Source organism: Leiobunum rupestre, chromosome 2 (genome assembly GCF_980474605.1).
Source record: "Leiobunum rupestre chromosome 2, qqLeiRupe1.1.hap1, whole genome shotgun sequence".
NCBI classification, from domain to species: Eukaryota; Metazoa; Arthropoda; class Arachnida; order Opiliones; family Sclerosomatidae; genus Leiobunum; species Leiobunum rupestre.
The window spans coordinates 8,388,963-8,416,952 of record NC_143385.1 but is presented as its reverse complement, the minus strand read 5'-3'; the positions used below and the strand labels follow the sequence as shown (position 1 = coordinate 8,416,952).

The following is a 27,990-nucleotide window of genomic DNA, read 5'->3' as shown; positions in this document are numbered from 1 at the left end:
ACGTTTTAATTTTTCCGTCGTGTTCTTAATGTATGGGAGAACCAATGTTTTTAATTTTTCAGAATCAACTGGTTTTAAATTTTGAACTATATTTTGGTTCAGAATAGAAGTCACCAAACTTTTAGGATAGTCCGAGCTTGTTCATTGATTAGTTATAATTTGTTTATCTAAAATGGGATTATCAGATATTTTCTCAATGTGGCTTTTTAGACCCTTTATCACTGATGTTTTCACCTGGTGAGGATGATTGGAATTAAAATTTAGAAACGTTTTTGGATGAGTTGGTTTTTGGTACATCGTGAAACATAAGCCATTTTGTTTTTTCTCAATATTAATATCTAAAAACGATAATCAACCAGAGTTTTCTAATTCTAAAGTAAATTTAATTTTCTAATTAATATTATTAATATATTGGTGAAAAGCGTCGAAATTTTGTCTATTGCCTGACCACACAAAGAAAATATCGTCCATAAAACGTCTTCCAAATTCTCAACAAATAAATTGGCAATGATCGGGGTTGATTATCGGGGTGATTATTAGATTGAGTTGATATGGGACACAGGGCCGTGCAGACAAGGGGAAAGTGGGGGGTGGGGCAAAATCCGCATTGTCCCGTTGAAAAGGGCCCATGAGGGACTGTTAGGGGGCCCGCAAGCTGAAGGTGCCCACGGGAAAAGTTCAAGCCCCACGAAAGCTCGGCACGGCCCTGATGTGACAAGATTTAATCTTAAATTACAAATAATCATTAATTATAATTTTCAAGTATAGGTAATTTATCAGTTGAACTCGGGTGATGTTATTTCACCAGTACATATTTACATAAGTTTATAATATTTTACATAAGTCTGTCACTTCCTTTTACATGAAAAACTTTTACTGAGAGCTAGATACGAGAGACTTTATAATGGACTTCGGTGACGTTTTGCGTCTGCTCCTTATCGTGTCTAGCCGGGCGATTTTCGTACCATGATGACGTCACTCTGTGATTAGCTCTTACGAGACGTTAGTAAAATATTTTCCAAAGTGATATACTTATTGAATAATATTATAGACGTATGATATTTATAATACCTGAGTTTCAAATATATAACTAGATATAGCCATAGGTGCCATAACTACAATAAGTAGGACACTTTCTATTGCTTTAATTCTAATTTCCTTACAGAACCTTTTTGCGACAAAGATACTCTCTTGAAGTTACCGTCCTTGGTGAATAATTTTCTTTAAGAATATAATAAAAAAAAACGGAGAGCCCGTTCTGGAGTCGTGAGGAACTTTGCCTTTGATTTGAAGCCCGCGTGCCAAAAAACATATTTCATTTGGGCTCGTGCCGCCGAATTTTATTTTTTATTTTATCAATTAAGTGTAATATTCCGCCGATCTATCGGAAACCAGATAGTTTGGCTTAGGCGGAAGTCTCGCGTGTTTTAGACACTAGGGGGCTCTGTGCTGATAAAACATCTGGATTGCGCAATAGCTATGAAGATCAGTTCCGTTGTAAATCTCGTTAATTGTCATACTTACTGTTATTATGTTACTTATGATATGGCCTATTGAATCTTTCCATTATTTCCGTTAATTATAGTCCTTTTTTCATCATTTATTTGAAATCAACACGCTTTCTCCTATTCACTTCCGCAAGAGAGCTTTACAACGAAAACAAACTCGAAGTTATGGGAATGCGAAGTTATGGGAATTTTCTATTCGCGGTTTTGGTTCGAAGATATGAGAATTCTACGTAATGGGAATTCGGAGTTATGGGAATTCGGAGAAATGGGAATTCGGCGATATGGGAATTTATGGGAATTTTGTATTCGGAGTTGTGATTTTCGTTATTATGAGTCGTTCCCGTATTTTCAGTAGTCGGTGTAGTGTAGCACTGCTGAGGCGTTTTCCGAGTTTCTCAGAAGTTAGAAAATAAAAGAAGTAACTTCTCGTAAGTTGTAAGTATTTATTTTAACACTTAAAATGATTTAGGGTTGTATTTCGTTGAATCGTGCCACGTAAAACCAAATAATATATATCACTACGGGAACTAGAGATAAAACGACCCAAGCGGAATGCAGTAGAATTCGCGATAATTAAAATATTTAAGCTTCGGTGACTAAACCAGCGACGGTCTGGCCATTGATTTTGTTTCTTTTTTATTTTAAACTGGGAAGTTTTCTGCGGATTGTTGCGTTTTTAGTAGGACTGTGCTGTAAAAGGAAACTGTAACCATAGAAATCGGATAACAAACTAGAACGATTTTTGAAATTTTGTCGTGGGGTCCGATTAGAACTTTTAAAAAACCCTGCCTTTGGCCCATGCTTTTCGTTTCGCTGGCAACGAAGGTTACGCCATCGGTGCCAAACAGGTGAACTAACACTCTATTTCGCCTAAAATTAAATGGCCGACTTTAGCTCGACGCTAACGCGTTTTTTTTTAAATCTTTAAAGTAACTTATGTTTAATTAAAGTTGAAGAATGGCTCAAAACTGCGTAATCAAATCGTGTAAGAGTACATACTCAAAAGAAAACATATCTTTTCACAGGTTAGTGTTAGAAATAGTTTTCTTTTTACCATAATTTCCAATCGCTAAGAACGCACTAGAAAACGCGTTTCTTTCAAATCATAGAAAGCTAGTTTTTTTAAATAAGAAATGAAGAATGGTTCAAAATTCCGAAATTATATATTTTAGGAGTAATTACTCAAACAAAAACATATCTTTTCACAGGTTACTGTTTGAAATAGTTGTTTTAGGAGCAATGGTTATGGGGGAAACCGGTGCACAGTAATGGTTTATCGCGAATATCTACGTTAGTATTGTATGTACGGCTATAAACCCAAGTAGGAACATTAGGGTCCGGCTATTTCCCATACGAGCAATCGTTGTGTCGTATTCGCGGTTTTAACGTTGTACCCGAAACGCGTCTTACAATTTTGCGCCTTCGTTGACTTAAAACGCATCCGCCGCTCTTCATGTAACCACGTTTAAAATTTACCACCCAGCTAACTATTGTTATTTCTGCAATAAATCTCTTGAAAATGAAGCTATTGTGAAGGTTGTGTGAGACAAAATGATGGGAAAGTCGGAATAATGGGTCACTTCAATTTAAGTTCATATTGACTGCCGTAAGGAATAAATCCAAAAGACCAGTATCAATGCTTTGAAAATAAAACACGACACCGATGAGACTGTTCGACATGTAGAACGCGAGCGAATCAACCTACCAAATGATATAAGAAATATTCAACATACAAATTTTCCCGTTTATATGAACTTAAATGTAATATAAAATCATCTTTAAAAACCGTTTATTGCTTTATAACATTCAAAAATAATATTAATTAAAATTATTAACATTAATAATATAATAAGTTTGCGTTGTCAACGCGCGTATTAGAGAGCAAAATGATATTTTAGAAAGTAGGTTGTAATTCGGAACGATATTAATACTTTTCGCGGATTTGGTCATCAGTGAATTATAAATATAACTTGAAATAAGTTTGAAGGTTTATTTAAAAGCTAGTTTTGTTAACTTTTCATCCATTGGTTCGTTCAGAATTATTCTTTAAAGTAGACGAAAATTTGAAGGCGGTGAATCTTTCCCAGTCTTAAGCCTCGGTTTAATCTACTGCGTATTGTGAAACGGAAAAACCCGATTACTATCGTTAAATCTTGGATTAATAATATGATATTTATAATACGAAACAAATAATGAAATACGTGGAATTTTTGGCGTTAAATAAGCTTAGAACGTATTTCGTTATTTGTTTCTTATTACAAGGAGCGTTCACCATCATTTAACCAAGCTTTAACGATAGTAATCGGGTTTTTCCGTTTCAAAATACGCAGTATATTAAACCGAGGCTTAAGACTGTGCAAGATTCAGCGCCTTAAAATTTTCGTCTACTTTAAACATACATTCTGAACGAACCAATGGATGAAAAGTTATGAAACTAGCTTTTAAATAAACCTTGAAACTTATTTCAAGTCATATTTATAGTTCACTTATGACAAAATTCGTGAAAAGTTTTAATATCGTTCCGAATTAGAACCTACACGGGGTAAAGGTGCTCAACGTAATCTCAACATATTAAATTTTTGCTAAATATAAATACATATTCTTGGTGCGAATTTTTATTTATGACCGAAATCTTTGGTGTTCCACAGTTCCGGCGAAAGCGCAATTGAAGCTGAAAATGAAGTATAAGTTAAACAAGTTTTTGCCCTTTAAAAATACCAGTTTCGGTGCGCTGGCCCCTGGGGCTCCCGCCATTAGACCATTGGACACTCAAGTTCTGCCCCCCCCCCCTGAAAAATCCTGAAATGACGTCCCTGCACCAGACCCGGGTTCGATTCCCGCCCGGCGCCAATAAATCGCAAATTGACACTAAGACGAATACCCAAAAGTCAATAAGAAGAAGTTGAAGAGAAAACGCCCGTATAAACACAACAAACACAAACACAACAGACTCAACAGACTCCACACACGCAACCGTCAGAACACAAACTCAACATTCACACCCTACACATAAACATTACAATAACGAAATATCCAATCAAACTGAGTTAAAAACGTCGTGACGGTGAGCGTCAACGAAATAAAAAACAATACAAAAAAAAACAACTTTAAACCGTTTTACAACAAGAAGAAGAATTTCAACGCAGCAATACCGCCCATAAGCTCAACACAATAAAAAATAAATATTAAAAATCCCAATCGACCAAGCTTCGGAGCACAAAAATATACATAATAATAACCCAGTCGATCAGGCTTTAGAACAAAAATAACCACTAGAAAAATATATAATAATAACCCAATAGATCAGGTTTCAGAGCCAAAATAACGAATAGAAAAATAAATAATATTAACCTAATCGATCAGGCTTCAAAGCAAAAATAACGAATAGAAAAATATATTATATTAGCCCAATCGATCAGGTTTCAGAGAAAAAAATAACCAATAGAAAAATATATAATTATAACCCAGTCGATCAGGCTTCAAAGCAAAAATTACCAATAGAAAAATAAATAATTATAACCCAGTCGATCAGGCTTCAAAGCAAAAATAACCAATAGGAAATATATAATTATAACCCAGTCGATCAGGCTTCAAATAAAAAATAACCAATAGAAAAATATATAATTATTACCCAGTCGATCAGGCTTCAACGCAAAACTTACCAATTGAAAAGTATAAAAACCCAGCAAACACAAAAACGTCCTTTGGACATCCGATAGACGTCACACTTGGATCTTGCCTTCGTCCGTAAGACATCCCAAAATCCGGGGTTGACGTCGGTTGGACGTTAAAGGACGACCAAATGTCTGGTTTGTCTAGAGCCGTAGTACCAGAGATCCTGGCAGTTATAGAGATGCGAAACTCCGCCGAAAACCTGACAAAAAAAAGCATCAGCGCCGCCCTTCGGCCGGAAGGAAGCGCCCGTTTCAAGCCGAGAGACGCAAAAATTGTAAACAACGGTAACAATCCTAGGATCTCTGCGATTACTCCCCACGTACAGGCGTCGCTGCGATCGGCAAAAATTTGAAAAAAACTGGTTTGCTTAGGGTATAGGGAGTTTCGCATCTCTATATCTGCCAGGATCTCTGGTGTTACGTCCCAGGGACGAGTTTTCGGACGTCCGACGGCGATTACGGCGGTCCCCTGGATGTCTTTCTATAAAACCTAGAGATGTCTTTAGGCCTTTATTTTGGTTCAATCATGGCTCAATAGGGATGAAACTAGGACGTTCATTGGATATCGTATTCTGAACAAATAATTTAAAAAGCCAAACTTGATATTAAAATTTTATTCAAAACATTAAAATACAAGATAATCAAAAAAATCCTGCAACAAGTGTACAATTTGATTGTAATAACACGAACTCTGCATAAAAATTAAGAATTTAAATTTATTATATAAGGTTATTAAATTTTTACGATATGTTTTCGAAAGTTGGAAACTTAAGTATTAGCAGTTAACATATAAATTACAAAACTTATATAGTTATTTAATTTTTATATAACAAAATAAATTTCGAACTAAACTATTAAAAAATTAAAAAAACCTTCCTTAAACAAATGTAAAAAAAAACAAAATTAATTTTTATATCAGAAGCAAAATAAAACTAAGCCATTTAATACTATTCCTTAAAAAAATTTAAGACTATCGGATGAAAAATGTACTCTAGAAATTGCTGTTTCTCGAAGCTTAATTTTAATATTTATCCAAATCTTACTTGGATGAAGGTAACGAGTCAAAATAGACTTTGATCAAACATATTTTCTTCCTACCTCTGTAAAATACACATTTAAAAAATCGAATTAAAATCATTAAAAAAATCAAAGAGTTTTTTAATAAAATACTTACTCTTATGATATATTATCAGCGATACTAGATATTACTATGTTATAATCTTTAACGTTTGTGTAGAACGCATTATGGACTTTATGATGACCTATTCCAAACTATCGAGTAATGGCGTCGTACAAAAGAAACTACAAACTGAGCTACTAGATATTTTAAAAGGACTTTAGCGCGGCCAACTTAGATCAGCTTTTTCGCAGTAATTCGCTGTGATTGTAGAAATAATTCATCAAATGAAAATAATGGAAATAAAAATTAAGAAAATAATAATATAAAAATATATAAAAATTAAGAACAGAATGATAAAATTAATTAAATAATTAAGTAGTTTTGATTTAACACGTAATTTCATTAATTCTAGTTAAATAAACTCGTAAATTTAAATAATATTATTCATAATAAAATTAATATTTTGTGGTTCATTAATCATTATCAGCTCAATTACAAATACAGGTGAAACAAATTAAAATTAATTGCTGATAAACGCGCCTCTAGATAACATTGATGGACGAAACATTTCGGACGAATAGTGGAGATCCATGCGACGTCGATTGGGCTGAATATCGGATGTCGCGAAATTGGTACTACGAGGACTAAAATGGGACGTCCGTTATTCGTCCCGTAGGACGAATTTTGGACGGGACCAAGCTGGGCTCTATGGACCATGCTTGGACGTCCCAGGGACGATTTGTGTTTGCTGGGAATAATCACCCAATCGATCAGGCTTCAAAGCAAAAATAACGTATAGAAAAATTTATTAGCAAAATCAATCAGGCTTCAGAGCAAAAATAACCAATAGAAAAATATAATAACGCAATCAAGCAACAAATTAATTCAATTAATTAGAAATTAAGCAAAAGTCAATCCAAATATCCACACCAATGAAAAATATATTAAAAAGAAGCGAAAACCTTACCATTAACAAAGCACAAAAAGCCACTTGACTAAACGACAGCTCGTATATCAATAAACGTCAAACCAACGCCACCGCTTAAATACAACTATCAGCCGTATTCTGTTTTAAGGTAAGTTTAACGTCATCTTACCTAAGAGCTTTCATTGGGCTAAGCGACTTGATTAGCGGGATCAGAGTGAGTTACGCGGTTGCCGGAAAAAATATTTAATTGCCATCTATTTGAGCATAACTCAAAGCACATAATGAAGTGCCATTTATTTGGAGAAATAACCCATAAACAAATACTGCCATCTACAGCATGATCTCCGAACGTAATTTGACCTTGATTTGACTGCCATCTAAAGCGTGACCTCCAAACGTAATTTGACCTTGATTTGACTGGCATCTACAGCGTGACCTCCAAACGTAATTTGACCTTGATTTGACTGCCATCTACAGCGTGACCTCCAAACGTAATTTGACCCTGATTTGACTGCCATCTATAGCGTGACCTCCAAACGAAATTTGACCTTGATTTGACTGCCATCTACAGCGTGACCTCCAAACGTAATTTGACCTTGGTTTGACTGCCATCTATAGCGTGACCTACAAACGAAATTTGACCTTGATTTGACTGGCATCTACATCGTGACCTCCAAACGTAATTTGACCTTGATTTGACTGGCATCTACAGCGTGACCTCCAAACGTAATTTGACCTTGATTTGACTGGCATCTACAGCGTGACCTCCAAACGTAATTTGACCTTGATTTGACTGCCATCTATAGCGTGACCTCCAAACGAAATTTGACCTTGATTTGACTGCCATCTACAACGTGCCCTCAAACGTATACTTTTGTTTACTTTCAAATTGCGCGCCTGGTGTGAAGGCCCCCCGCTATATACACCAAAAACTTGTAAACCTTTATTTCAACCCCCCCCCCCCCCCCCTGTTACGTAAAACTCGAAACACTAGAAATTTCAAATGTTGCAGTAGGATTTAGAATTTACATTCAATATTGGTGCTAATATTCATCCTTTTGCCATTAATTTAATCCAATGACATCATAGGAATACAACTAAAAATTCATGAAATACACAATTTTTAAAATAAAACAATGGTTCTTCTTTCTATTTATGGAATAATATTTTGTATATAAAGCAGGTATGACATACAAATTTCTTCTTTTATTAGTTTTGCTGATTTAGTTCAAGCTGTGATAATAAAGAAATTATGTTTTATTTCTATTTGTTATGGGGCCTAAGACAAAAAATAAAACGTACAGTCATGAAGAAATTGAAGTACTTTTATCGAAGATGGAGGATGATAGTTTTGCTGCATTAAGAAACCATAAAGGAGGGGCTCTGTCATCCGCTCAATCTGAATTACGGGACACCATCACCAACTGTGTTAATGAAGTTGGACATAACAACAGACAGCCTGAAGAAATTAGGAGGTAACGGAGCACCCTTAAAAAAGAATTCAGGACAAAAGCTGCTAATGTTAGCGGAAGTTGCGATAAACTGGTGGAGTATTTCATTGGATGTGCCTAAATTGACTCCAACGGAGAAGCGCACTAGCCCTTTCGTAGCTAAGGTCACGTATAAAGGGATACCAGGGAGAATCGATTCCGCTCTTTCCCAAGAGACACCAGTTCCTTCAGGAAGTAACGAGTACGACAATAAAAAAACCAAATATACTAATTAACAAAAGGTTACCAAAATGCAATTCATGCTTAGCAATACATAGTTCCAATGAAATAACTAACTACTTAGGTAGCTCAAAATTTAGGAATGAGTACCGAAATTAAAAAATAATAAAAACAATAGGTTAAGACATTGAAAAAGCAACCAAAAACATAACAGATGTCAAAAAAACAGTGTACATGCACAATATTCCAGAATCAAAATACAAACAAAAATGAAATCGAATAAATGAAAGAAAATAACAAACATGCGAGAAATTAATATAGAAACATTATTTAACACATACCCCCACAAAACCCATTATTTCAATGAATAACGCACAGCAATGATTAGTAATATCTTACTCCAAAAGATCTGAACACCTTGTAATATATGAATGTCTTTCACAGGAGTACCATTGTCTCTGCGCAGTTTGGGGATTTCGCAACTCAGTACGTATTCAAGTTGAAGTTTTTCCCTGCACTTCAAATGTACAGTACTTAATTGACAAAACATCTTTATCCAGGGAACGCACTGGTTATGCAGCCACCAACTTCCTGGATTTGTTTAATGCTGTGGCCCATGACATAACAGGGTTCATACAATATTTCAAAAACCACTTTCCTTGATATTTCCAGGTTTTCCAGAGTAGTTTTGAATATTTTCCAGGTGTACTTTTTAAATCTATACGGGTCTCCAAAATGTTAAAAGCATTACTGTTACACTTTCTAATATAATATAGTCAAGATTGAACGTATGAATTCAATACTAAGTAATAATTTCAGTAATACTAAAACAAATTGCATATAATTTGGAGTTTTCATAATCGTTTTCCCTGATTTCCCTAATTTTTCAGGAAAATTTTAATTTTCCCTGATATTTCCCCTACTTTTTTGCTTAAAATAAATTTCACTGATATTTCCAGGTTTTCACTGATTTCCATGTTTGTATGAACCCTGCATAAGTTGCCAATCCGGTCCATTGAGGTAGTTCCTTCCGCTGATACGGCTTTGAACGAACAAGGTGAAGGCGGTCATCTGAGTTGCAGGGGCGTACCGAAGAGAGTACGTTTGGGGGAGGTAAGTGAAAAAAAGTTTGTCATGTCGTCTAAGTTTGGATTGTTACGGTTTTATTAAATGTTTTATTAAAATTATAATCGGTGGCGCCATCCGAAATTTCAAAATTTGTTTCGCGAAACCACGACTACCGAACGCGCCTATATGTCATTCTAGCGGTACTATTCCCAATTCAATGGCGAAAACGGCTCGGCGTCTAGTTATAGTGAGTGAAGCATTTGCGTACTCTCTTTATATATAAAGCGAGATACACGAAGAAGAAAAAAGAGATTGAACGATGCTACAGCAATTTAAAAATCCCATCAAACCCGCTTACTATTTTCTCGTCGTGTATATTTTGTATTGCATATCTACATCTACACTATATAATAAAATAAAAAAAAGCTTCATGCTATGGGTTGCGGCGGTTCTTCGGGTCTTATCGGGTTTCCTGGTCGAGTCGGGTTTTCAGGAATTATCTGGTTTTCGGGTCTTGTCGGGTTTCCGGGCCGGGCCGGGCAAAATCGATTTTTTAATATATCGGGTCGGGTCGGGCAAAAATTATTTTCAATTTTACGGGTCGGGTCGGGTCGGGCAAAATTAAATTTTAAAAATTACGGGTCGGGTCGGGCAAAATTAAATTTTAAAAATTACGGGTCGGGTCGGGTTGGGCAAAATTTTAATTTAATTATTTTGGGTCGGGTCGGATCGGGCAAAATTTATTTCTACGTTTTACGGGTCGGGTCGGGCCGGGAAAAAAAGTGGGCCTGACTCGTCTCTACCTCTTTTGGAGTGTTAGGGTTTAGAAATGGAGTCATAACACGGGGTTGCAAGCCATACCCATTATCACCAAGCAGATATCCCACAGGCATTCTATTATGCACGAAATCTCGGAACATACCCGAGTGACGCCAAATAAATGAGTCATGGATGCAGCAAGGTTGGTAATTTTCAGATGATTATCGCAGACTATTTGTACATTGATGGAATAATTGTTCTTGTGGTCAAGGTACTCAACACCATTTTCCTTCGGTGCTTTTATATTGACATGTGTACAGTCCAACGCTTCAAGAATGTGTAGTAACACGCACCTACTCAAGAATGATCTCTGAAAAGTAAAACTGAGAATTAGTGTATTATATGTTGAATAAAGTCATTTGCACGTACCTTGGTTTCTTCAGCGTACTCTGGTTGTGTTCGAAATGCACACACGTTCGGCATTCTAGCTATAATGGCTTCAGTTACTCTTCCTATTGCCCTACTGACAGATGGTTGGCTTATCCCATTTTCGTAGCTACTTGCTACTACTCGTTGAAACGAACCAGAGTCATAAAACATCAGAGCAGCTAGAACTTCCTGTTCAACAGTTATCACGAACGCGCCTACATACTGCTTGTCCAATTCTAAATGAAGCTTTAATATTTCGCCCAAATTACGTATATCGTATTTCGACATCCGATATTGTGCTAAAAACTCTCTATTCGGCCGTTCGAACGGAGCCCGTCGCTGCCTCCTATAAATTGCGTTATCCGCTAAGCCTAATTCCGCAACAGCAGCTATAACAGCAATAGCTCCCGCCACCCCTGTAGCAAATCGGAGTCGGGCCGACGTCGGCGGGAGACCCCATTCGCGGAGTCGGGTGGACGTTGGCCCACTGCACTATTTAGGGTCGAAATGTCCTACTTGATTTAGGGTCGGCCCGACGTCGTATGTTCGACTTCTGCCGACTTTAAATGTGGGCCGGTATGGCAAAGTAGGGTCGGGCCGACGTCGACGATCAAGATAAATACCCAAAATTACCGACGTCATCCCGACTAAGAATGTACTCTATAATTACGTCGAAACGACGTCGGCCCGACACCGTCAGGTAGTCGGGCCGACTTCCTTTTTTGATATTTTATATGACTGCAAATGACCACGTAAAGTCATAAATATAGCTATATAAATAGCTATATGCATGTATGTAATTGGTGATGTCCCATGAACGGGAGTGAAGCAATTAATTCTTTCCGTCGGAAAGCTTTTGATTCTATAGGGTACTATAGTTTTTTGGGGCTTAGTAAAACTACAAATCTTCATTAAAAATATCTAACCCTAACATATTTAGCTATACGAATGTAACCTACTTGAGTTGAGAGATTGTTTAATAAGGAAACATTCTCAGGTTGAATATATGATCTTTTTCGAAAAAGTATAATACAGAATAGATGTTATTTTAAAAATATTTCAATTGGTTTTATTAAATCGCAAAAGTTTCACAGTTTTGAGCGATTAATTGGCAAATAAAATGTCGGATATAAGTCGGCCGTCGGTTGGGCTATAAATGTGTAAGGTCTTTTTCAAGTCATGACAGCTATAACAATTCAAGGTCGGCGTTCGGATTCTAAATAGTTCAAATGCTAAGACTTTTAGAGTCGGCAAGTGGTCCAAAATGTTGAGTCGCCATAACGATCAAAAACGTGTTTACAAGGTACCTATTATCTCACAAACGTTTAGGACTTTTAGAGTCGGTATTTGGACCAGGACCGATAAGCTACTTTTCGACCAAAGATCGACTTTAAATCGACTCTTCGTGCTACAGGGTAAGTCTTATTTTCGACCCAAAACGTACTTAATGGTGTTTGAACCAAACGAGTGGTGTTTAAGAATTAAAGAAAAATAAGTCAGTTGAAAAGTATGAAGATAAAGATTTTTAGTCATTTTGTCGATCACGGTGTTCGCCAGCTCGTTTTATCTTTAATCTTGTACAAGATTAAAGTAAAGCAATTTGACAATGCATATCACTTTTTCAATAAATTTTATTTAAAAATAAACAAAATATTACAAGCTAGCACTGCTGTATATTTTATTGATTTAATCGTTTATCTATATACGTATTCAAAACGTTAGCACAGTATTTTTGGTAATATTTTGGGTTCATGAAACCGATAAGATGCCCAAAATCTCAATTATCAGAAAATAGTGAAAGGTCTTTTTTAAGTCGGAAATTGCACTATAAATTTCGGTTGGCACCCTTACTAAGAAAAGTCTGAAATACGTACATATATTTTTTTTAAAGATTAAGACTTTTTAGGTCGGCTTTTGGTCATGGACCTAAAACGACTTTTCAACCCAAGACCGACCCTTAACCGACTCCCGTGTGTTACAGTGGTCGCCACCATGACTAAGAAAAGTCTGAAAAACGTACATATATTTTTTTATTCGAAAAAGATTAAAACTTTTTGGGTCGGTTTTTGGTCATGGACCTAAAACAGACTTTTCGACCAAAGACCGACCCGTAACCGACTCCCGTGTGCTACAGGGGCAGAGGCATTTTGGGAAAAATGGTGGAAAACAGCAAAGACTAAATAAATTTCACTTTTGAGTTACTGTTGATAGTCTATGGAAATCATGACGGAAGTTGCGATTTACGTCAATCGACTCACTCTGATCCCGTAAATCAGGTCGCTTAGTCTCGAGGGGTGAAACGCGGGGGACGTCATCGTCCCATCCAATGAAAGCTCTTAGGTAAGATGACGTTAAACTTACCTTAAAACTGAATACGGCTGATAGTTATATTAATGCGGTGGCGTTGGTTTGACGTTTATCGATAAGCGAGCTGTCGTTAAGTCAAGTAGCTTTTTGTGCTTTGTTAATGGTAAGGTTTTCGCTTCTTGTTAATACATTTGCTATTGGTGTGGATATTTGGATTGACTTTTGCTTGATTTCTAATTATTTAAATTAATTTGTTGCTTGATTGCGTTATTATATTTTTCTATTGGTTATTTTTGCTCCGAAGCCTGATTGATTTTGCTAGTATATTTTTCTATACGTTATGACGTTCAACTTACCTTAAAACAGAATACGGCTGAATATACCGGTATATCTAAATCGATAAGAAAACCCGTAAATAAATTACGAACTTTCGACGCAGTTATCATCAAACCGGATAAGCTCGTGACAAGACGTATCAAATTTCGCGGAAGAAGTAAATACGCTTAAACAATTATACAAAATTCACGATACAAAGGATCCTTCAAAATTAACCATTTTGCCGAAGCAGTAAATACGCTTAAAACTAGCTAGTGCTAGTTCACAATTTATCTAACAATCAGGATTTCTAGCTCCTAATTATAAATAAAACGTTCATAATTATAATTGGCAATTAAATCAAACTCTAATAAATATTTTTGATAAATTTCAAGCTTTACAAAAGATCAAATTTTAAGAGGTGCGGAAATGTTTTCCCAAACAACTGCTCAAAAATTTATTATTTAATCAAATAGCGTGATGATTTCGGTCTAATGTTAGAACTTTCTTTCGTTGCGTCTTAATAAAGAAAAGCGTGACCATGAAGATAATAATTTATCCCACGAATATCGAACTGCACTAGCTAGTCTCCTGCCAGTCTCAGAAATGGAGGTTTATGACTTTCATCACGCACCGCGACTCATGATAGAATGGAATACATTCATGGTGCCACCAAGAACGGATCAAAGCTACTAAAAACAATGAAACAGATATCACCACGTTTCCATGACGCAACCTTTTTGGGATTTTTGGGGGTTGAGCTTAATTGAGCAATATGTCGTAAAGTCCATCTATAGATCAATAAAACTACTTTTTTTTTCGATGTATCAAAAAAAATTAAATTAATATATAGAATTTTAATATTTAATTTAATAATATTATTAAAAATTATAGAATAATATAATTCAACTAAATAATTTTTAATATTTCATATGTGAATAATACGTAAACCTTTATATTAATCAACATCAATATTATTAAAACTAAATCGAAACAAATTATTTAATAAATATAAATATGTTATGAATAGAGAAGTTGATGTAAACAAACAAAATGGCGGAACCGAGAGTTAAGTAGGAACGCCCGCAATCTTTGTTAGGGGAATCCTTTTTAAATCAACAAAGTTTTCGTTGATTTCCACTAAATAGAGAGAAGTTAGCACGCAGTTACGATTTTAAAGCGGATTAATTCTTATTTGTAAGATTTCTAAACACGACTCCTTTGGCTCTGAATACGGGAAAAAGGATGCGCAGACAAAAGAGACATTTAAGGCGCCATTTATTCTAGGCAGTCTCTCGTCTTGGTAATGTCCGTGGTGTAAGCAATGGTATAAAAACAACGAACGTAAACGGATACTTAACCACATTTCGCAAACAACGCTCTGTTAGCAAGTGTTGTTGCGTGCTACATTATCAGTACTGTCATCCCCCTCAAGCTAAGCACGCGATGTCTCCTGGAAGGAATGCCAATACAGCTACAGTAAGTTAATGTGTACACGACTACTGGTTTGCCTGTCAATATCTATCTGGTTTCGAAACTCAAAAGTAACAGTGTCTTTATTATGCGGTGAATATTTAATAAATAAGGTCAATATGATATGAACGGAAAAATCTGGGTCTCTTGAGTTGCCAAGGTAAATAGAAAGCTTCTCATCACAAAGATGAAAAAGATGATGAAACCTGTGTTCGCTTTATCCGTGTTCAGTTCAGCTGTATCTCTGGTGAATTTGGCTGTCCAGCTCACTCTCACGGTGATATTGGTTAAATATAAACCAGTATTTCACTTGGTCGTTCTTCGCTCGTTTTTCGTGGTGTATTCGTACTGCGTGTGCCACATGTTCTTCCTGCATTTGCTGCAGTTTAAGAAGAACTCCGGGCACGTTTGTCAAAAGGGGCTCACTATTCGTCTCTTTCGCAAAAGCAATGTTTTACTTTTACTGAGCTTGTGCGTCTACATTCTTAGTTCGATCGTCGTCCTCCCACGCATGTTCGCTGTCGACTACAATATCTACTTTTCGGAAGTGTTGGCCGATAAACCAAATAAGACCATCTTGGGATGCCTTGAAGTTCTTAACCAGGCCATGCTCCCTATAGTATATATTGCGTGTTCTGTGAAATTTTTTGCAATTTTAAAAATCATAAACGTTTACAGTGATCATTTAAATGAATTAATGGGATTGCGTAATTGCATCTCTTTAGCCGTGAATCGTCCGAACACTTTTGACTTTCTAGAAATGAAGTTTAAATTTTTGTCGTGCATGCGTCACTTTAAACGTTTTACCGATGTACACGCCTTCGACGTGTTCTTCATGTGTTTGTGTCTTCGAATCGGAATAACCTTTCCAGTGATATATTTTGTGCTGAACAAAGAGATGAATGTTTTCGCTCAGTTGATGCTCATGATTATGATCTGTTTCATTCTCATCTATATAAAATTTGTCCGCATTTCTCAGATTGCTAGGAACGGACAACGAGAAATTGGCTTGAATTTGGGTAAAATTGCCTTGTTTCCTGGTTTCGATCGAAGCGAGAGTCGTCGATTATTGCGCTATAAAGAATGCATTCTTAGCGCTAAAGTTATGCTACATACCGCCGACATCGAGTACTTGAGCAATAACTCACTTAAAGACTTATGCACTAATGCGTTTAGCATAGTTGTAATTTTATATCAAGTAGCTCCACGATAGTTTTTGAAATAATGCGCACTTGAAGATCCTTTAAACCTTCTCGACACCTTAAATATTGTCTACTAGTCATGAAGTTGACACATACGCCGCAAGAGAACTTGGTACTGCTCTGTAACGTCCAGATGACGATGCCGAGGATTGTCATTCAAGGGATGATTTTCACTTAACTCAATTTAAAAGGCTTCATCTCAGCTTCTGAAATTTAGTCGCTCTCGCTAATTGACATTAGGTGTCTCCCAAAGGCTCAAAAAATGATTAAATATAAAGTTTTTGGATTTGTAACAACTCACAAATAATATAGTATTGTACAAAATAATTCTTATATACTACGTATCAATAAAGCTGTTTAGCACAATCCTACTTCAAACACAATCAAATCAATGGAGCCTGTGTTCTTCTGGAAAAAAAATGGTAAAGACATGCTTTGGCTGGCTTGTCACCATCATATAATGGAAATTATGTTAGAAACTGTAGTGAGTCAATCGCTCGGTCCGTCTAGTGGTCCTGATATCCAAATGTTTAAAAGGTTTAAGAAGAACTGGCATACAATTGATCAAAGTGGCTATGAAACCGTAACTTATGATACCACGTTTTCAAAAATCGTAGAAAATTTCGCTGCAGATCTGATTTCTTTTGCTCAAAAACAACTTCTAGTATATCAAGCTCGAGATGACTATAAAGAGTTGCTGAATCGTTCGATCATTTATTTGGGAGGAGTTCCTGAAAAAGGAGTTTCATTTAGGAGACCTGCTGGTCTTCACCGTGCTAGATGGATGGCTAAAGCTATGTATTTCTTGAAGATTTTCCTATTTAAACATCAGTTTCAAATGACGAAAAGAGAAGAGAAAGCAGTGAAAGATATATGTATTTTCACAGTCATCATATATATATAATTCTGGTTTCAAGCCCCTGTTGGATATTCGGCAAAGAGAAACGACTTACAATTATTAAAAGACCTTGCATCCTTTGAAAGTATAAACCAAACAATAGCCAAAGTCGCCATGAAAAAAATACTTGACCATTTATGGTACTTGTCTGAAGAGTTGGTGTCATTTGAATTTTTTGACGACGAACTTTCAGTTCAAGATAAAACAAATATGGTAGATGCACTAAGAATCGAAGGTTTAGAGGATTGTCCAAAAAGGAAAAGCATTAAGGTCGAACACATCAACGAAAAAAGCATAGAACGCGTTTACAGTTTTTGAATAAAGATGTTGAAACTTGGGATGATGACTCTGATTTTAAGGCTGCAAAGAAAATCGTCCATTCTATACGGGTAGTGAATGATATTGCTGAGCGTGGCGTTGCCTTAATGGAGGAATATAATAAATTGATGACAGTCGATGAAGAGCAAAAGCAGTATTTACTTTTGTTGGTAAAAGAGTACCGAGAAAAATATCCAAATACCAAAAAATCAACGCTTATATATCCTGAATATAAAAGAATTTAATATTAAAAGTCCATCCTTGTTTGTATTATTAACATTAATTTTGCATGCAAATGTTTTATATCAAGGAATAAAAGTTTGCGATTAATACAGTGTTTTAATTTTTTTATTAAAATTCTAACCTTGGTAGCGACCCCTAACAATTATTTGAAAAATTCTAAATTTTTTTACCCATATAAGGACCACCTATTATATCTATAAGCACCAGTAAATTGAGTTAATCACTACCTTTTCACAAATAGGATAATAACAAAAATATTCAAACTCAAACAATTCCTCCTAAAATTATGGGATTTTACAAGGACAGAGTAACTCCCCCTGTAGCACAATGCCTCCGAAAACGAGTCGGTTACGGGTCGAACAGTCGTTTTGGAGTCGCAGTCGGCATTTCAACTCTTAGCCGACGATATGATTTTTTTGAAAAATGTAGTCGAGATTGCGACTATTAAAAGTACTACGAAACAGAATAATGATTAGAGTCGGAAAATTAACGATTATTTAATTTTTAGAAAGATTCCGAAATTAAGTCGGCAAAACCGACTGTTTCAAATTGTTCAAGAAATGCAGTCGGCCTTGAGTCGGTTACGTAGTTTATGACGTCCGTTTTTTTATATAGTACAACTTCCAATATACTAGTGATTCGACTATCCATTTTTTAGCCATCAAAAATACCCATTTAAATTTTCCCGGGAATCATGCATAGTCATCTAAATAAAATATTTTGAACGATAGTCTTAAATGCATTTAACTTCATATGAAACTTAAAAAATGTGTTAAGTATTTATGATAATAATAATAATTTCTTTTTATTTAAACCGTTTAAATTTAAAAAAAATTGCGACAACCATGCCACCTACAGTGACGCTAAGTCATGATTTTTATCGTAACCAAAAACAGAAGTGCATGTTCGGATCGGCGGATGGGATTCATTTTGGTTAGTGTTTGATAATTTATTGTGGTTTGTCGTATGAAAAGTAGAATTCTTAAAGTTTCCGTGATTTTAGTTGTCATAAACCGCTACCTAGCCGGAAGGAAACTTGAAAGGAAGAAAAAGAAGGGTAATTTTTATTAAAATTATAAAATTTAAGTAGTTCTACGTTAGCTAAGGCTTAGTTATGGCGGGAAAGCGAAAGGCTTACAAGGCTATAGATGACATTTTCTCTAGACAAAAAAGAAGAATAACAAATGAGTTTATCAATAATGCTTTGCAGGATAATATTGCGGTTGGAACGAATGCTAATGAGTGTCAAGCTGGCCCTTGCCAGTTCCATGACAGTGATAGACAAAATGGACCGAGACGGATGAAGAGCGGAGAGACTTTAAAAAAACTGTTTAATATATTTGTTTGATACTCACTAGTCATACTGTTCAAAAAACCTTAAGATTTTTTCAATGTATATCTGATAAATTAATCAGAAATGATCTTTCAACATATTTTTATAACAAGTTGTAAACACAATCATACCTTGTGTAATTGTGATAATGTTTTAGTTAATTGTAAAAATGAGTATAAAAATGGGAAACAAGTTATAATTTATATTCGATTTGTCACCCAAAAATATTGACTTAGATATATCAATAATTTACCAAAGGTATATATTTCTACAATTTAAAATAAATCAAAGTGAATTATTTCTTCTCAGCTTACCCTATTTTAGGGCTTAAACCAGGTAGTCTGGAAAAAAACTGTCAACTTTGGAAAATTGCAGAAATGTTTGGTAACTGTTTCCAGACTTCACTACCTGAAGTTTCAGATAAATAAATACTTCAAATCGAGTATAATTAAATTTTGGTCAAAACATTTTATTACAAAAATAAACAACTTTTTAGTATAAAAATTCTGTATCATTCTTGAATTGGTATTGGAGAAGAGGGGGGAAAGTTATAATGACCGACTCTGAATAGGCCAACAAAAAGGTGTCGGTTAATAGGACTATTTTTAGGTAATTAACTAGACATAAGGATGTCGGTAGGCCACACTTTCGGCGGTCGGCAAAAAGCACACTATAAACAGTCGGCCGACTGCAATTCAGGTAGGACATTTCGACTGTTTTTCCAGGAGACTCCCGACCTTGAATCGGAGTTGACAGCTCGACACTTAACCGACTATGCGACTCTGCCTAGTCGACGTCGGCCCGACTGTTTTGTGCTACAGGGGTCAGGTTGCCGTAAGATTAAAAAACACAGGTTAGTATTTATTTTAGGGTAAGCATATAAAATAGGTACTAATTTTTGGTTAAATTAAACCAATAGCTTGTCAAGTAAACATACCTATGATTTATAAAGGTTGTCAAACAGATTTTTACTCTCCCATATCAAGCGTCAATTGTAGCCAAGAAGTTAAACAGTTTTTAAGTGAAGAACCGGATGAGGGGGAATGTGAAAATTTATTGGACCTTAGCTACACCCATTCTTAAGTAGCAGATGATGATTTAAAGAATTAGGTTTAATATTATATTAATCTGATGAATGTAAAAACTAATTTTTTTTAAATATCTTAAAACTAACAGAGCAAGAACTTTTACTGTGGACCCAAAAACTTCTTATACAGAGAAAAAATATTTGGTATTTGAAAGTGCGTTACTTCAGCTCTTTCAGTTTTGCTGCCAATGTCTTTTACCGTGTACTGTTACCCTCAGTACAGTGGGCTCAATGGTAAAAGTAGAGACAGTGTGTGTGAAAGGACAGGGTCATATTTGGGAAAGTCAACCGAAAATTGATCATCCAGTGATGGAGTTGCGCAATTGATACAAGCGAAATATTTATCAGTGTTGCGTCATGTCACAAATAATCATTCTGGACACGGTGAACCATTTCCCAAATGCATACACGGTAACCTTGAAACAGATGGCAAACAGAGAAATTGGCTTATTCCAGGTACGGATAGAGATAATTAATTTTCCGGTACTGATTATTAAAAACAATTTTTTGTAGGAACTCCCGTTTTTGAAAAATTGTCAAAAATTGTCAATGGTTACAAAAAGGATATACTTCAAATATCACCTGAAACACAAACATCAAGTGTAGAAGCTTACAAATTCAGTAGTTATTCATTTGGCGCCAAATAACACACATTATTCGTATCTCGGAATGCAGGCCAGGTAATCGAAAATCAATTTCTGTGGAAACTCTCAAAACTAAATTATTTTTCTAAATTGCAGAATGTTATTAGCAGCGTGACATTACAATGAAAACTCTGAGAAAGTTCAAGCTACAAAAGCAGATGGCAGTCTCAAATGGAATGTTTATTTTCCTAAAGCCAAGAAGGGGGAATATTCTTTCAAACCAATTATGGATGTACCGACATATGGTGAGATTGGCGTCTCATTTTAAAAGTAATTAAATAATAGTTAAAATTTTTATCAAAGAATATGTAGACAAGCTATTTGTTAAATTAATTGAAAAGTCCTCCAAATCATATGAAGAAGCTCGCAGAGAATCATTTGAAAGCCAACCACCCGTTCCAAAACCATTAGCCTCTCAATTTAAACATCCGGACAAACAAGAAGCTGTTAATTCTTACTAAGGTGCAAGAAGATTCTCAAAATAGATCTGGTGACTCTTCAGTTTTGAAAGATACTAAATTTTTGTTATTTAAATTATAAAATATTATTTTCATTTAAAATTTGCACATTTTTAATAAATCGGTCAGATTGATTGTATAACAAAAATAACTCATCTTTATTACAATCTTTCGTTCTGGTATTTTCACCAATATTAGTTTTCACACAAAATAAAATTTCTGAATCAACTAAAATGGAGTCTGGTTCACTCATGTATCTCTATCATATCAGAAGTTGATTTTCAAAGTAGTTGGGAGTAAAATTGAAATACTATGAGTATTTAAATTTGAACTATTAAGGTACATAGCCTTCTCTATATCCATGGTAAACATCTGATGGAAATTCTCAACGAACCCTGTTTACGACGCAGCTAGGTATGGGTCTTCGTACTCTACGTCCTAATTTTCTGTATACCCATCGTGTAAATAGTCTGTATACAATATATCTGTAGGTTCTACCAATACATTTAAATATTAAATTATTACATCGCATTGAGATTATATATTATGGTTACTGACTTGTTTACATTGTTTGGATCTGGTTCTAAATTATTTTCCGCAAACTCATCTAGTAAAATTTCCAAGATATTTCGCCTTAAAATATCTTCTAATGTTTCCACTTCAATAATGCATTGATTATCACCAATCTTGGCCATCATTTTTGGATTTTTGGTGGATATTCTCAACAACAAAAACTTTCTTCAATCGTAGGCATTACGAAGCAGTTTCCACAATTACACCTGTTTGGTAGACTGAATTAGTTCAATAGTGCAAATGTAGAATAAAAATCAGCGTTCTGAGAATCTCAAATTATAAATTTACAACAGTATTAAAACTGGAGATTTCGGGTAACAAACTTTAAGGTAACTCTAATTTTTATATAATATTGAGAAATGTAAAATCTCACCAGTTTGAATTGTTCAAACGATGTTGTACATCGACTAATACTTGTGCAATTCCCTGATTTTCATCACCATGATTATCTTGTTGTTCTTCAGGGACAAGTGGTCCAAATTGATATGGCTGTATTCCAAATACTTCCTCGGCTTCGTTGCCTAAATCAGAACTATCAGATTCTCCACTAAGCCCAACTCCATCTTCATCGTCAATTGCAAATGCCTCAACCGAATCATTATCGCTTATTTCCGGATTACTATCTGACATTTTAAACGCTGATTTACAAACGAGCGTCACTTAAGCCTTTGCACTATAAACAGAGTAGCAGACAGACAACCGATAGTCGAACATGGAAAAATTCTCCATTTCTCTTACTATTTCGGTGAAAGCCAATGAAAATTTTTAATCTAATAACGTCATTAGATGAGGTGCAGTGTCGCCGGATAAAATTGTTCTCGTTACTCTTATATTTCTTAAAACGGTTTTTCTTAAAATTAACCTTTTTTATTTAAAAAGACCTATAAATTAAGTAATTATATATTGTAGTTTATGTTAAATCACGAATTGGTTTAGTATTAACAGTTTTTTAGGGAACTATCCCTTTAAAGAAAGTGTCGAATTGAAGTGAAGTAGCTCTTTTTTCAACAGATGTCGCTAGTACCGATATCAAAACAAGACAGTTAAGCTACATTTTTACCGAAAAGGCCCATACTTATAGGTACCCCGCGCGTTGATTGGATCGTTTGTAAATTTGTCAATAACATAAATTAAAGTAATTTTAAACAATATTTTTACACGGGATATATAATTTAGGTTAAAGTCGACTAACTAGAGTATAACTTGTCTAAATATAATTCTCTACAATGGCTCTCTGACGACGTTATCATTTGGCTGTTTTTAATTTTAGCTTTCTTTGCTGTAAGTAGATGGCACCCCGCTCTCCAGTTAAGTCGCGTTTTTCGAAGAATCGGATGGATTTATAGCCATCCCTAATAACAGGGGCCTTTTCATAATACAGGTGGCAATGATAGAGCCGACAGTTGCTTTTAGCCTTAGTTTATTGGCCCAAAGGCGCTGCCTATCAAATGACAATTGTTTTGTTCCCCCCCTGGTTTTGTATAACGTTGAATCCGGTAAATACTGACGTCTTCAAATGACAATCTTTCTCCTGAACAACACTCAATACAACACGCTTACGTTTTTACCCATTACAAAGATCAAACCTAAATTGTCAATCCAAAATTACTTTCACGAAAACGCGCTCAATATGACTGCATGACAAACGAGAACAAATAGATATTAGTTCTTCAGCTCTTTCATAGATGGCTATACGGTCGCTATTTGTCTCCCGCCCGTTATTTTAGTTGCCCTCTGACTTTTCATATTTCCCCTCTGCCTTTAAGAACAATGAATGTGTTTTCTCTTTTGCATTTCTCTTTCAAAACTTTTCTTGGTTCTCTTTGGAATTCAGCAGAAAAGAACTTACTCTGGCGAAAATTCCACTGTCAAGTGTAAGAGGCTATAGGTTTTAATACCAGGGTGACTTATCCCTTTCGGAATTTAGAGAGTGAAACCGGTTCAAGGTTCGTACGAAATTTCGGATTTCAAATCCCTTACTTATCCAGGTTATCCCTGATTAATTTTTTCATTACCCCTGACCTTTTTGGTAATGTTCCTGCTAAATTTCACAATTTCATGGTTTCATATGTAAAAGTACAAAGTGAAACAATATTTTTTAAATATCATTAACTGAATTATATTCAAAAAGAGCATACTGAGACCAGTCTCTCTCCTCTCTCGGGAAAATGTGCCAGACATGAGCACGCAAGAGAAGAGACTTCATTTTCTCTGCGATGCCAAGTTTGTTGACTAAGAAAATCCCTGACTTATCCCGGACATTTTTCGCCAAATAAATCCCTGACTTATCCGGTTTGAACAAAAGGAATAATCCAGTAAGAGATTGAATGTGACGACTTGTTTCCTGACATCCAGTGACGTCTTTTTAGAGGGGAAAGGTGATGTATCGCCTTTTTCACCGAGAGTTTTTAGGTTTTCACGTTTGAAAAGGGGCGATATGCGCCAACCTAATGGAAAGCGTAGCTTGTTCTAGGAACCTTGGGAGCTACTGTCTATCTCCATGCCCATTAACGCGTGGATAGTGTTAAATCCACTAAAACGACTAAGAATCTATCTTTAGGCAGTGGGATTTTAAGAAAAGATTCTGCGATTGTAAAGGCCTCAATAAAAGAAGGAGCCACCGTGATTTATCTAGTCTTTGTGAGAGTAAAGTAAATCGACCTGTACGTTAGTTCGGGGCTAGCGGAAAATAAGGCACGAAGGTTTCTAGAAAGCTCACAAATTCAAGTGCAAACTGGGTTGTGCAAGCGGTATCATTGGACCTGATTTGAGAACAAATTTTGACTCTTGAATAAAATTGTTACCCTATTTTTATTTGCCCTTTGGCTGGCTTAGCCTAATCTTGTGAACAAGAGGGCTGACGTGATTTGAATATTGAAAAACAAATTACATTACCATTGATTTCAATTTAAAAAAACCTATATCAAATAAATATATAGCAATATTGTATTGTTATATTTACGTAAAAAATAAAAATAGCGATTACGAATAATTTATAAAACACAGAAATTAATTTCTATTAACGTTCGATAATTAACATTGAAATGAGTAATACGTAAATCCAATTTACAAACTACAAAAAAACTACTTTATTTACACAGCTATGAGTAATTCGAATTATCCATAAAATAGCCTAAATATTGCCAATCGAATAAGAATCTAATCAAGACAATGAAAATAACAGTTTACGTTAAGGACCAACTATATCTAATTAAGAGCGCAAAGGTTCCGGTCACGTAACTATGCCTGCTCGCGTGATAGTAAGAGGTAAAATACACTTACTATATAAAACTATAATCCCAGGCTTACCCTAAATATCGAGTATATGCATTTTGACCGCCATTTAATTTGTAATGATGGAAAAAGGTATAAAGGATTTTGACGAGCTAGTGCTAGTTCACAATTTATCTAACAACCAGGATTTCTAGCTCCTAATTATAAATAAAACGTTCATAATCATAATTGGCAATTAAATCAAACTCTAATAAAGATTTTTGATAAATTTCAAGCTTTACAAAAGATCAAATTTTAAGAGGTGCGGAAATGTTTTCCCAAACAACTGCTCAAAAATTTATTATTTAATCAAATAGCGTGATGATCTCGGTCTAATGTTAGAACTTTCTTTCGTTGCGTCTTAATAAAGAAAATATAAAAGCGTGACCATGAAGATATTAATTTATCCCAGGAATATCGAACTGCACTAGCTAGCTTTATGACTTTCTTCACGCACCGTGACTCATGATAGAATGGAATACATTCATGGTGCCACCTAGGAGCAACAAACACAAAGAGAACGCAGCTAGCCTTTAAACACGCTAAGACATTGTTGTGTACAAATTTCATTGGACGAACGTTAACGCTGAACGTTTTACGGAAAGGGGGAAAGACAATTTCCGAATTTTCCCCTTCCGACGGCAGCAGGCGCTAAAGAGTCTAACCAATGAAAATTGTACACAAGAAAATTTTCTGGAAAGAAGGTTTGTAATTTTCCGAAACATTTTCCACATTGAATTTTCCGACTTACCACTTTAAGCTTTAGTATCTTGTTTTAATTTTGACGCTAGCGACATCTGTTGAAAATAAGCTACTTAACGTCGAGCCGATACTTGATTTAAGCACGTAAAATTTCCAATTGGTTTTCTTAACGATGTGTCATCTAACATTATCGCTTGACGTGTTTAGTTGAATGCTGCGACATCACAAGTACGGGCACTAATCATTTACAATTTTAATCCTAACGGTTTACGAGTAATTAAAGTACGGTTGCCTCGTTCCATGTGAAAATATCCCATAGGTATTTTTGTGTATAAGCAATTATATTTAACACCGAACGTAAAAGGACAACAAAACACATTTCGCAAACAAAGCGCTGTCAGTACGTGTTGTCGCGTGCTTCCGTTATCACCCACTGTCATCCCCCTCACGCTAAGCACGCGAGGTCCTCTGGTGGGAATGGAAGTACACCCAATGTGTGTGAGACTATTCGCCTTCACGTCAATATCTATCTGGTTTTCAAACTCAAAAGTAGCAGTGTCTTTATTATGCAGTGAGTATTTAATAAATAAGGTTAATATGATATGAACGGAAAAGTCTGAGCTTCTATAGTTGCCAAGGATTAAAAAGACGATGAAACCTGTGTTCGCTATATCCGTGTTCAGTTCAGTTGTATCTCTGGTGAATTTGGCTGTCCAGCTCACTCTCACGGTGATATTGCTCAATTACCAACCAGCATTTCACTTGGTCGTTCTTCGCTCGTTTTTCGTGGTGTATTCGTACTGCGTGTGCCACATGTTCTTCCTGCATTTGCTGCAATTTAAGAAGAACACCGGGCACGTTTGTCAAAAGGGGTTCACTATTCGGCTCTTTCGCAAAAGCAATGTTTTACTTTTACTGAGCTTGTGCATCTACATTGTTAGTTCGATCGTCGTCATCCCACGCGTATTCGCTGTCGACTACAATAACTACATTTCGGAAGTGTTGGCCGATAAACCAAGTAAGACGATCTTGGGATGCCTTGATGTTCTTAATCAGGTCATGCTCCCTATAATATACATCACGTCTTTTGTGAAATTTTTTGCCGTTTTAAACATCATAAACGCGTACAGTGATCATTTAAACGAGTTAATGGGATTGCGTAATTGCATATCTTTAGCCGTGAATCGTCAGAACACTTTTGACTTTCTAGAGTTGAAGTTTAAATTTTTGTCGTGCATGCATCACTTTAAACGTTTTACGCATGTACACGCCTTCGACGTGTTCTTCATGTGTTTTTGTTTCCGAATCGGAATAACATTTCCAGTGATATATTTTGTGCTCAACACTGAGATGAACGCTTTCGGTCAGTTGATGCTCATGACCATGGCCTGTTTCACTCTGATCTACATAAAATTTGTCCGCGTTTCTCAGATTGCAGGGAACGGACAACGAGAAATTGCGTTAAATTTGGGTAAAATGGCCTTGTTTCCCTGTTTCGACCCTAGCGTGAGTCGTCGATTATTGCACTATAAAGACATCTTTCTTAGCGCTAAAATTATGCTACATACTGCCGACATCGAGTTCTTAAGCAATAGCTCACTTAAGGATTTATGCACAAGTGCGTTTAGCATGGCTGTAATTTTATATCAAGTAGCTCCACAATAGTTCTTTGAACTCTGTACAATTAAACCTTTCCGACACCTAAAGAAATTATCAACCTAATCATGAAGTGGACGTCGCAAACGAACTTGACGTTGCTTGTAACGTCCAGGTAACAGCCAGTAAAGAATAACCGGCTGATTTTCACTTGAATCAAGTTAAAAGGCTTTACCTCAGCTTCCGAAAATTATTTGTTATCGCTAACTGAGTTTAGTTGTCGCTCAAAGGCTAGAAAAATGATTAAATCTAAAGGACATATCACTTTCCTTTGATGTACGTTTTTGGAAATGTAACAACAAACTCACAAATATTATAATATTTTACAAGACAATGTTTATTTACTATTATT

General features: G+C 35.6%; 1 long non-coding RNA gene across 1 annotated transcript; it reads left to right on the top strand.

The window, feature by feature from the left end:
* The first annotated feature begins 18,691 nt into the window (after positions 1-18,691).
* Positions 18,692-19,268, top strand: LOC149956014 (uncharacterized). The gene is made up of 3 exons (XR_016478145.1): positions 18,692-18,845; positions 18,916-18,969; positions 19,123-19,268. It is a non-coding gene; the product is annotated as an uncharacterized LOC149956014 (long non-coding RNA).
* Positions 19,269-27,990: the final 8,722 nt, after the last annotated feature.